Source organism: Orcinus orca, chromosome 6, assembly GCF_937001465.1.
Source record: "Orcinus orca chromosome 6, mOrcOrc1.1, whole genome shotgun sequence".
Taxonomy (NCBI): Eukaryota; Metazoa; Chordata; class Mammalia; order Artiodactyla; family Delphinidae; genus Orcinus; species Orcinus orca.
This window is the reverse complement of record NC_064564.1, coordinates 39016492-39027765: the sequence shown is the minus strand read 5'-3', so window position 1 is coordinate 39027765 and position 11274 is coordinate 39016492.

Genomic DNA, 11274 nt, shown 5'->3' with positions numbered 1-11274 from the left:
TAACAATGAAAAATCAGAAAGAGAAATTAAGGAAACAATCCCATTCACCACTGCAACAAAAAGAACAAAAAACCTAGGAATAAACCTACCTAAGGATGCAAAAGAACTGTATTCAGAAAACTATAAAACACTGATGAAAGAAATCAAAGATGACATAAACAGATGGAGAAATACACCATGTTCTTGGACTGGAAGAATCAATATTGTGGAAATGACTATATTACCCAAAGCAATCAACAGATTCAATGCAATCTATTAAATTACCAACGGCATTCTTCACAGAATTAAAACAAAAAATTTTACAATTTGTATAGAAACACAAAAGACCTCAAATAGCCAAAGCAATCTTGAGAAAGAAAAACAGAGCTGGAGGAATCAGGCTCCCCAACTTCAAACTATACTACAAAGCTACAGTAATCATGACAGTATGGTACTGGCACCAAAAAACAAATATAGATCAACAGTACAGGACAGAAAGCCCAGAGATAAACCTACGCACATATGGTCACCTAATTTATGACAAAGGAAGCAAGAATATACAATGGAGAAAAGACAGCCTCTTCAATAAGTGGTGCTGGGAAAACTGGACAGCTACATGTAAAAGAATGAAATTAGAACACTAACACCATACACAAAAATAAACTCAAAATGGGGCTTCCCTTGTGGCGCAGTGGTTGAGAGTCCGCCTGCCGATGCAGGGGACACAGGTTCGTGCCCCAGTCTGGGAAGATCCCACAGGCTGCGGAGCGGCTGGGCCCATGAGCCATGGCCGCTGAGCCTGCACGTCCGGAGCCTGTGCTCCACAACGGGAGAGGACACAGCAGTGAGAGGCCCACGTACCACAAAAAAAATAAAGTAAAATAAAATAAAAATAAACTCAAAATGGATTAAAGACGTAAATGTAAGATAGACACTGCAAAACTCTTAGAGGAAAACATATGCAGAACACTCTTTGACATAAATCACAGCAAGATCCTTTTCTACCCACCTCCTAGAGTAATGAAAATAAAAACAAAAATAAACAAATGGGACCTAATGAAACTTAAAAGCTTTTGCACAGCAAAGGAAACTATAAATAAGATGAAAGGACAACCCTCAGAATGGGAGAAAATATTTGCAAACAAAGCAATGGACAAAGGATTAATCTCCAAAATATAAAAACTCATGGAGCTCAATATCAAAAAAACAAACAATCCAATTAAAAAGTGGGCAGGAGACCTAAATAGACATTTCACCAAAGAAGACATACAGATGGCAAAGGGGCACATGAAAAGATGCTCAACATCACTAATTATTAGAGTAATGCAAATCAAAACTACAATGAGGTATCACCTCACACTGGTCAGAATGGACATCATCAAAAAATCTACAAACAGTAAATGCTGGAGAGGGCGTGGAGAATAGGGAACCCTTTTGCACTGTTGGTGGGAATGTAAATTGATACAGCCACTATGGAGAACAGTATGGAGGTTCCTTAAGAAACTAAAACTAGAACTACCATATGACCCAGCAATCCCACTACTGGGCATATACCCTGAGAAAACCATAATTCCAAAGGACACATGTACCCCAATGTTCATTGCAGCACTATTTACAATAGCCAGGACATAGAAGCAACCTAAATGTCCAAGACAGATGAATGGATAAAGAAGATGTGGTACATATATACAATGGAATAATACTCAGCCATAAAAAGTTAGAATTTGGATCATTTGTAGAGATGCGGTTGGACATAGAGACTGTCATACAAAGTGAAGTAAATCAGAAAGAGAAAAACAAATATCGTATATTAATGCATATATGTGAAATGTAGAAAAATGGTACAGATGAACCTATTTGCAGGGCAGGAATAGAGACATAGATGTAGAGAATGGACATGTGGATGGGGTGGGGGAAGGAGAGGGTGGGACAAATTGGGGGATTAGGATAGACATATGTACACTACCATGCATAAAATAGATAGCTAATGAGAACAATCTGTAAAGCACAGGGAGCTCAGCTTGGTGCTCTGTGACAACCTAGATGGATGGGATGGGGGGCGGGGTGGGAGAGAGGTCCAAGAGGGAGGGGATATAGTTATACATAGAGCTGATTCACTTCATTGTACAGCAGAAACTAACACAACATTGTAAAGCAATTATACTCCAATAAAAGAAAGACAAAATAAATGTCTAAGCATAAATTGTGATGAGTGCTATGATGGAAGAGAGTGGATTCTACAACTGAGAGAGATGAAGCCAGAGGCAGTCAAAGAAATCTTCCACTGTGAAGTGGAAGTGAAGGAAGCCCATGAGAGCTGGGATCTGAGGAGTACGTGGGAGTTAAGAGAAGTTGGAGGGAGGGGTGCAATGGGAATGTTCCAGTCAGAAGGAGCAGCAAGTGCAAAGGCCCAGGGGGGGATGCACTTGACCAGATACAGGGGTATAACTAAGGCCAGTACATGGTGACAAAAAAGGAGAGTAGCCCAGGATGAGGCCAGAGAGTTCGGAAGGAGCTTGGATTTCATTCTCAGTGTGATGATTCCCCCAATGAAGGGCCATGAGCCCTTCCCAAAAGACCATCCCAAAAGGGATGGTCTAATTCAGAAAGACCCTCTGGCTACCAGGTATCCAATGGATTTGAGGGTGGGGAGGTGCAGGGTGCCTCAGGAGTGGAAGCTGGATGAGCAATAGGAGACAATTGCAGCAAATCGGGGAGAGACCAGGCAGCTTGGACCAGAGGGCTGACGTGGAGATAGGCAAGGTGAGGACACCGGGGAGCTGCGTCTCTGTCTGTATACAAAAGCATGGCACTGGAGGACTGGTGGAAAGAGAAAAGAACATGACCCAACACAGAGTGCTGGGGAGCCCCAACATTTACAAACAAGGGTCAGGCTGTCATAGGTGGAGTTGGTAATAATGACCATGATCTCCAACAATTACGGAGCTCTTGCCATGTGCCAAACTCTTCTGTCCATTTTTTAATCAGATTGTTGCGTTTCGTTTTTTGTTTTTGAGTTGTATGCGTTCTTCATATATTTTGGGTATTAGCCCCTTATCCAGTATATGGTTTGCAAATATTTTCTCCCACTCCATAGGCTGTCATTTCATTTTGTTGATTGTTTCGTTTGCCGTGCAGAAGCATTTTAGTTTGATGCAGTCTCACTTGTTGATTTTTGATTTTGTTGCTTGTTGGAGTCCTGATTTCTTAACCAAATCCCAGATCCTGGCTAACAGCCAGTTATTCTGGAGATCCCCCTGAGAAATCACCAACATGAGCAAGAATTTGGACTGAGGCCATTCTGTATGCATGACTTATTGAAATACAATGCCATGTAAGTAATGAATGGCAGACTGCAGAAACACACCTCTCCTGAAGAGCTATGCACAGTCATTACCTCTAACTTTGGCTCTCTGTGTTCAATGTAAAATGTTTATTAACATTATAATCTTGCACTTGTATAAATATTTCTCACTTTGAATTCATTTAACCATATTCTTGAAAAATAATAAGGTATATACTGTAAAAACAAGTTGGCTTAGAATTTTCCATCTCAAATGTGTAATAGGACACTATCCAAACCAAGGTGCTAATATAAATCATGTTGGATCACGTGATGTTATGGTTACAACTGAAAGGATTTTGGATTCTGGACTCAGGTAAACATTTTTTCAAGTTCCTGCTTCACCATTTATTAACTAGTTCTTTAACCTTGCTGTGTCATTTTCTCATCTGAGAAATCACAATCTCACAAGGTCATTATGAAAAGCAAACGAGACAGTGTATAAAAGTGCTGTGCCCTGCATCTGACCACTGTGAGCCTCTTCCTCTCCCACTCCTCAGGTGGTCAGATTTCAGGGGTCAGGCCAATAGCTGGCTGTGTCATACAAGTGTAATACTGGCTGAGCCTCAAGAAGGGTCTTAGGAATCACCTACTTTACCACTCTACTCCCCTTGATTTAACAGATGAGAAAAATTGAGGCCAAGAGAAGTGATTCCATTTTTTATTCTATTTAGTCAATACGTTTAGTTATTCAAATATGTATTGAGCATCTCCCATGAAAAGCACTGTGTAAGGTCATTGACATTTGAGCACCCACTGTGAACTCAACAGTGTGCTAGGTGCTATGAACACGAGACCTATAAAAGGTGAAATATGTTTACAGACACACCTTCTCAAGACACCAGTGCTTGAGGAGGAGTGGGGAAGGGGTGCAGGAGGATAGACAAAGGCTATGGACATGGTTATGAATGATCCCTTGAAATGAAAGAAATGAATGAATAATCAACACATAAAGCAAAAATTATTACAATCCATGATAAATCTATCCATATTGAACCCATCATGATCAATCACGAGCCACCCCATAGTTAGTCAGTACACCCCATCTTGCACAGAACAGGACCACACCAAAACCTTTGGTCCCAGAGTACTCCCCAGATGTGATTCTCCTCCCCAAAGGGAAGGTAAACATTCATGGCAAAATCAGCTGCTTTCCAGAAACCCTGTGTGGCGTAGAAACCCTCTTGAGGTGCTTTCCACATCTGTAATCAGGAGAAACTCTTATTCTTTTCCTGCCTATTCTCAGGGAATAGACTACTTCTGGACCCTGAGGAAGTCAATTCAAACAGCAGACAGGTGGCCATGACAGCGCAGAAGGAATATCAATGCGATCTATGTGAGTGTGTGTGCGTGTAGTGTATTTGGGAACTCACTGGCACAGAGGCCAGAGTGGAAAAGGGCAGAATATTCATTATCTAATGTTACAATAATGTTTTGTAACAAACAACCACAAAACATCAGCAGCATACAACATTCAGCGTTTATTTCTCACGTGGCTAGAGGTGGCCCTGCCGATCTCAGCTAAGCCCTCCCATGCGTTTGCAGGCTGATCGGCACTTCGCTGGTCCAGACTAAGCTCAGCTGGGCGGCTTGGCTCTAAGCAGCAGGTCCAGCCAGGTGTGGCTCTTCAGAGTGGGTTGGGCTCAGGCCAGTTCTATGTGTGTCAAGGCTGGAGCTCTGATTCAGAGAACAACAGCTATTGCGGTCAAACTCTGCTCAAGGTGATGACAGAAGCACACGAGGACAAACAGAAAACTATGATGCTTCTTAAGGCCTAGGCTCAAAATATGCACATTGTCCCTTCTGTCCACATTCCATGAGCCACTCAATCAGATGGCCAAGCTCAGAGTCAAGAAGCAGAAAACAACACTCAGCTCTAGGGGGAGGAGCTGCCAAGTCACATGGCAAAGGCAACGGGTGTGGGTATAGCATGGGAAGAACAGGGCTAATAAGTCAACATATACCTCAGACAGGTAGAAAGAATAAGTAGCTAAACCAAAACAGAGCACCAAAAACAGTGTAATGCCATCCACTAGCATTCGATCAATAAGAAATACAGCTCTAAAAAAATCACTCCCTTCTGCAAGACGAAAAAGTTCTGGAGATCTGTTGCACAACAATGTGAATATATTTAACACTGCTGAACTGCACACTTCAAAACGGTTAAGATGATAAATTTTACATACGTGTTTTACCAGGATTGAATTTTTTTTTTTTAAAAGAGCAAAATTAGGGAATTCCCTGGCAGTCCAGTGGTTAAGGACACGGGGCTTTCACTGCCGTGGGCCCAGGTTCAATCTCTGGTCAGGGAACTAAGATCCCACAAGCCGCGAGACGCAGCTAAATAAATAAAAACAAAAAAATAAATTAATAAAAACAGCAAAATTATTCCATTATAGATTCTGTCTGTAGTAGCCAGCCTCCAAGAAGGCCTCCAAAAATCCCAACCTCCTGATGTTCACACCTGTGTAGTCTCCTCCCACATTGTTCCAGAAGTGATCGTGTGTCACTTCCACAACTAGGTTATAAAAGGTTGTGGCTTTCATTTCTCTCTCTCTCTTGCTGTCTCTCCCTCTCTCTCATCACTCATTCTGAAGGAAACCAGCTACCATGTTATGAAGACCCTCAGGCAGCCTTCAGAGAGGCAGACACAGCAAAGAACTGTGGTCTCCAGTCAACATCAGGTGATGACCTGAATCCTGCCAATAACCTGGTCTTCAGAAACTGTAAGATGATAAATACTTGTTTTAGAGCTGCTAAGTTTTGGGGTAATTTGTAATGCAGCAATAAAATAATACCCTATGGGATGATCATTGATATTCATAATGATGACCCAGAGCACTGAAATATCCTGACATGTTTTCTGAATCGTCAATAAGAAGCTGCAATTGGGGCTTCCCTGGTGGCGCAGTGGTTGAGAGTCCGCCTGCCGATGCAGGGGACACGGGTTCGTGCCCCGGTCCGGGAAGATCCCACATGCTGCGGAGCGACTGGGCCCGTGAGCCATGGCCGCTGAGCCTGCGCGTCTGGAGCCTGTGCTCCGCAACGGGAGAGGCCACAACAGTGAGAGGCCCACGTACCGCAAAAAAAAAAAAAAAAAAAAAAAGAAGCTGCAATTGCAGAAGGTCTCCTGATACTGTTGAAGGCTTAGTTATATTCAAATTTCCTGGTGACACTAATCATGACCCTCCGTCAGCAAGGGAAGTTTGATTAAGCTGAAACCCATATTTCCCTGCCCCTTCAGGGTAACTAAGAATTTATTACAGAGAAGAACCAAGAAAGAGTAAGAGAGAGGAGACAAATAATGCGCAACTCAGCAATTTTCATTCATTGAAAAGAATGCTGTAAAGAAAACTTAGAAAATGTATACCACAGGAGCAAAAGTTTTGAAAGACTGGCATACTTTGAATTAACCCAAGAAAACTCAACTAACTTTTCTTCAAGACGATAAAGAAAAGAAGAAGCTATCTTTACCAGAGTTACGCAGCATAATAGTATCTACCATTCAAAGAGAATTTGGAGGAGAAACTTAGTTGTCTGGAGAATTTATACTTGTAAAAACTATCGTCATTACTGTATTGATTAAAAGGTAAGAGAAAATGTATCTGGAGTGTGTTTAAATGAAAGAAAGAAAGGGAGGGAGGGAGGGAGGAAGGAAGGAGGAACGATGGAAGGAAGGAAGGGAGGGAGGGAAAGAAAATAGGTAATGTATGTCATCAAAGTGTTGTCTGAATTAACTGGCCACTGATAGAGAAGATAGAAGAGATAGAGACATGATAAAAAATAGGCAAAAGTGTATTTTTGTTCTGTTTTAAGTGGATTTAATTTAACTAAAAGTATTCACAACCTAACGCCAATAAAGGAGTATTCTACAACATCACTGGTGTCAGTGATAGTTACCATCAGGTGCAACGTCAGCAGAAACACTAGCAGCCAGTTAAGAAGTAAACCAAGCTGGAGGAGATGAAAGTCAAGGTCAATTTAGATTCTTAGCATATCAGGCATTACTCATTCCTGCTTCACCAGCTCACTTTCCTGAGTCCCTCACTGCTGCTGGGACTTGTAAATTAGGTAGGAAAGATCCCAACTGTGTGTGTGCATGATATATCATACATATAGAAGTATATAAAATGCATATGTACAGTTTAAGGTAAAATAATACAATAAACACTTGTGCATCTGTATTAGTCAGGGTTCTCCAGAAAAACAGAACCAATAGGAAATATATAGATATATAGAAGATTTATTATGAGGAATTGGCTCATTCATTTACGGAGTCTGTGGTCTGCTACCATGATCTACTTTCGGCAAGCTGGAGGCCCAGGAAAGCCAGTGGCATAGTTCTAGTCCAAGCCCAAAGACCTGAGAACCAAGAGCCCAATGTCCAAGCGTAAAAGAAGACAGATGTCCCAGCTCAACAGAGACAGCAAATTCACCCTTCCCCTGCCATTTTGTTATATTCAGGCCCTCAGTGTACTGGATGATGCCCACCCGCATTTGTGAGGGCCATATGTTTTACTCAGTCTATCAATTAAAATGCTAACCTCTTCTAGAAACACCCCACAGAAACACCCATAATGTTTTACAAGCTACCTGGGCACCTCTTAGCCCAGTCAAGTTGACACGTAAAATTAACCATCACACTGTCCAATATATAGGTTAAAAATAGAATATTGCCAGTTTACCAGAAGACATTTTGTGCCTCTTCCGACACACATCATCTTGAATTTTTGGTTAATCATTCTCTTGCTTTTCTGCATAGTTTTATTATACATGTATATATCCTTAGACTATAAACATATTGCTTAATTTTCTTGTTTTTAAACAAGAAATGGGAATTACATAGATTTAATTCTTCTAATCAGCATTATGGTTTTGATATGCCTTTGTATCAATAGCTGTAATTCATTCATACTATTGGCTATACCGTGTTTCATCATTTGAATATGCAATGATTAAGCCATCTCATCGCTGATGGATATTCAGGATGTTTCCAGTTTGGACCTATTATGAACACAACTTCCTGTACATTTATGTACATATGTCCAGTGTTAACCTAGGAATAAAATTGCAGAACTGTAGGGTATATGCCTATTCAGTTTTATTCTATCATGCCAAACTGTCTTTCAAGAAAGGTGACACCAGTTTACATTTCTCCCAGCGAAGAATGAGTATTCTTATTCCTAATATCCCATATATACATCTTCAGAGTATAAGTTTTGTATTTCTTTTATTAATTTTTTCTTAATTATTTTGTTCTTTTCGATGCTGCTGTAAATGGGATTTTTCTTCTTAATTTCCCTTTCAGATTGTTCACTGCTGGCGTATAGAAATACAATTGCTTTTTGTATGTTGATCGTGTAGCCTGAAACCTTTCTGGACTCATTTATCAGCTCTAATAGGGTCATCATAGATGTCTCAGAATTTTCTGTATACAACATCATATAATCTGGAAGTATAGTTTTACTTATTCCTTTCTAATCTGGATGCCTTTATTTCTTTTTCTTGTCTAATTGCCCTGGCTAGAATCTCCAGTAGAATGCTGAATGGAAGTGATGAGAACACACATGCTTGCTTGTTCCTGATCATAGGGGAAACATTCAGTCTTTCACCGTTAAGTAGAACATTTGCCGTGGGGTCCACAGATGCTCTTTATCAGGTTGAGGATTTTGTATTCCTAGTTTGTTGAGTATTTTATCATGAAGAGATGTTGAATTTTGTCAAATGCTTTTTCTGCATCTATTGAGGTAGCAAAAATCATTTTACCTTTGTACAAACTTTGTTCTGGGCCCTTTGAGTGACCCTTTTTAGTTATGAAGATGTGAAGCAAGTTCACAACCATTACTTCCAGGAGAATATAAAATAGGCTACTTTGGGGCTTGATTAAGACCTGGGATTTGGTCTGTGGAGCTCTTCCATGCATCTATTTGAATTCTCAAAATTAAACCAAGATCAAGGACCCATCTGGAAGGGAAGAGGTGCTGATGTAACCTCTTCTTAATGAGACTTGTCAGATGTGAGACCACTGTTATGGGAATATCTGCCCTGCCCAGCCATCCTGGTAGATGCTTTGCTTCCTAGGGAAGTGCTTGTGTGCATTAAGGTGCTCTCCCCTGCACCCCATCTAACCCCTGTAGAAGGAGCAGCTGCATACAGGAGGCTTTCTACAGCCACTATTACCAGATAAGACTTACAGTGCAGGATGTCCGCGGTCTGGGGGTGATCTGGACTCAGGTCACTACAGTAACACACGCAGAAAGCAGTGCCTCGCTGAGGGTCTCTTCAGGCTTCCAGGGTACCATGTGCCTCAGTTAGTACAGCAGTTCCTGCAGTAGACAGATAGGACCTAATATCAGATTGCCCAACAGCTGAGAAGCCCTGAGACAACCAGGGCCAGGTGGCACTCTCAGTAGTCAAAAATGTGAAACTCAGCTCTTAGGGTCACTTCTGAGTTCTGCTGTCCTGGAAGCAAGCACAGGAGGATTTGTTCACTGACTCTTGAGAAAAAAAGTGCTGGATGGCTTTCCTTTGACCCATCAGATACACCCTCCAACCTTCTCTTCCCTCCTCTGTGTCCAGGAGATTGGCATGCACTGGCGGACTCAACAGACTCTCTGGCTCTGTCTTCCAGTTGGGACTGGCCAGTGGGGTTTGATCACTAGCAGGAGATCAAAGGGCAAGAGAAGGGGAGGGGAGGTCATTTATTCTCCTGATTCCCTCCCTGTTGGGTCAATAAGCGGTGTCTATCTATCTCTCTTCCTAAGGCCACATTTCCTATCAGACATCTCTATCCAAACAGCGCTCACATGCTCTCTCTCTCTCCCCTCCCACCCTAGCCCAATGAAGGCTCCCTTCCACTGCCCCTCACACCTCCCCTCACTTACTAAGACTAGGACACTGTGTTGCTTTAACTGACCCCACCTGCATCTCTGTAAATAGCCCCTTTACTGAACCCTTTTCAAATAACCCAACTTGAGTGTGCTGTTTCTTGCCACCACTATGACTAGTACAGAAAATATGAGATCCTTGGACATATCTTGGGAGGGACATTTGGGGAGAAGAAACAGAATTTCTGCTAACCATTCTGCATTTGAATTTTGAAAGAAATGTGAACTCTAGGTTTTTTTTATTTTTTTTACCTGAACTGGTAAAGCAGAGCACAGGTTACAGCAAGGCTTATACATCTATCCCCCTACCTGCCTGGAAGCACCTGGAGGGTAACAGTATTCACCTTTGGAGTCCCGCGGTTGGTAGATGTTCAAGAAATGTTCATCAAGCACAACTGAACTGTAAGACCTTAGGCGTCACCTCTCTCTCCAGGTCTGTTCCTTCATCTGTATAACCTCTATCCAGGAACACTGAAATTTCACCCACTTGAGCTACATAAAAAAAACAGTTGGGCTTCCCGGGTGGCGCAGTGGTTGAGAGTCCACCTGCTGATGCAGGGGACACGGGTTCGTGCCCCGGTCCGGGAAGATCCCACATGCCGCGGAGCAACTAGGCCGGTAAGCCATGGCCCTGAGCCTGCGCGTCCGGAGCCTGTGCTCCGCAACAGGAGAGGCCACAACAGTGAGAGGCTCGCGTACCGGGAAAAAAAAAAAGTCCGTGCACGGGTAATTGAAATATTCTTTAGATAAATGCTTTTATGTCAGCTTTATTGTTTTCAAGAACACAGAGTAATATGATCTTGGATAACGAAGGAGGTTGGGCAGAATGTCATTGGAAGTACTTTTAATCAAGTATTTTAAATGGTACATAATTAACATTGTTTTAAAGCAAAATGGCCCTTCAAAGGGTGCTTCTTCCCCTTAAGTAATTTACCTGAGAACAGGAACCAGATTAAATAGCACAGCCATGACATGTGCCACTTTGGACCTGTCTATATTTGACACCAAAAGAAATCTGCCTTGTATTATTGTGACAAAATGCCAGGTTACAAAACACCGTGTACA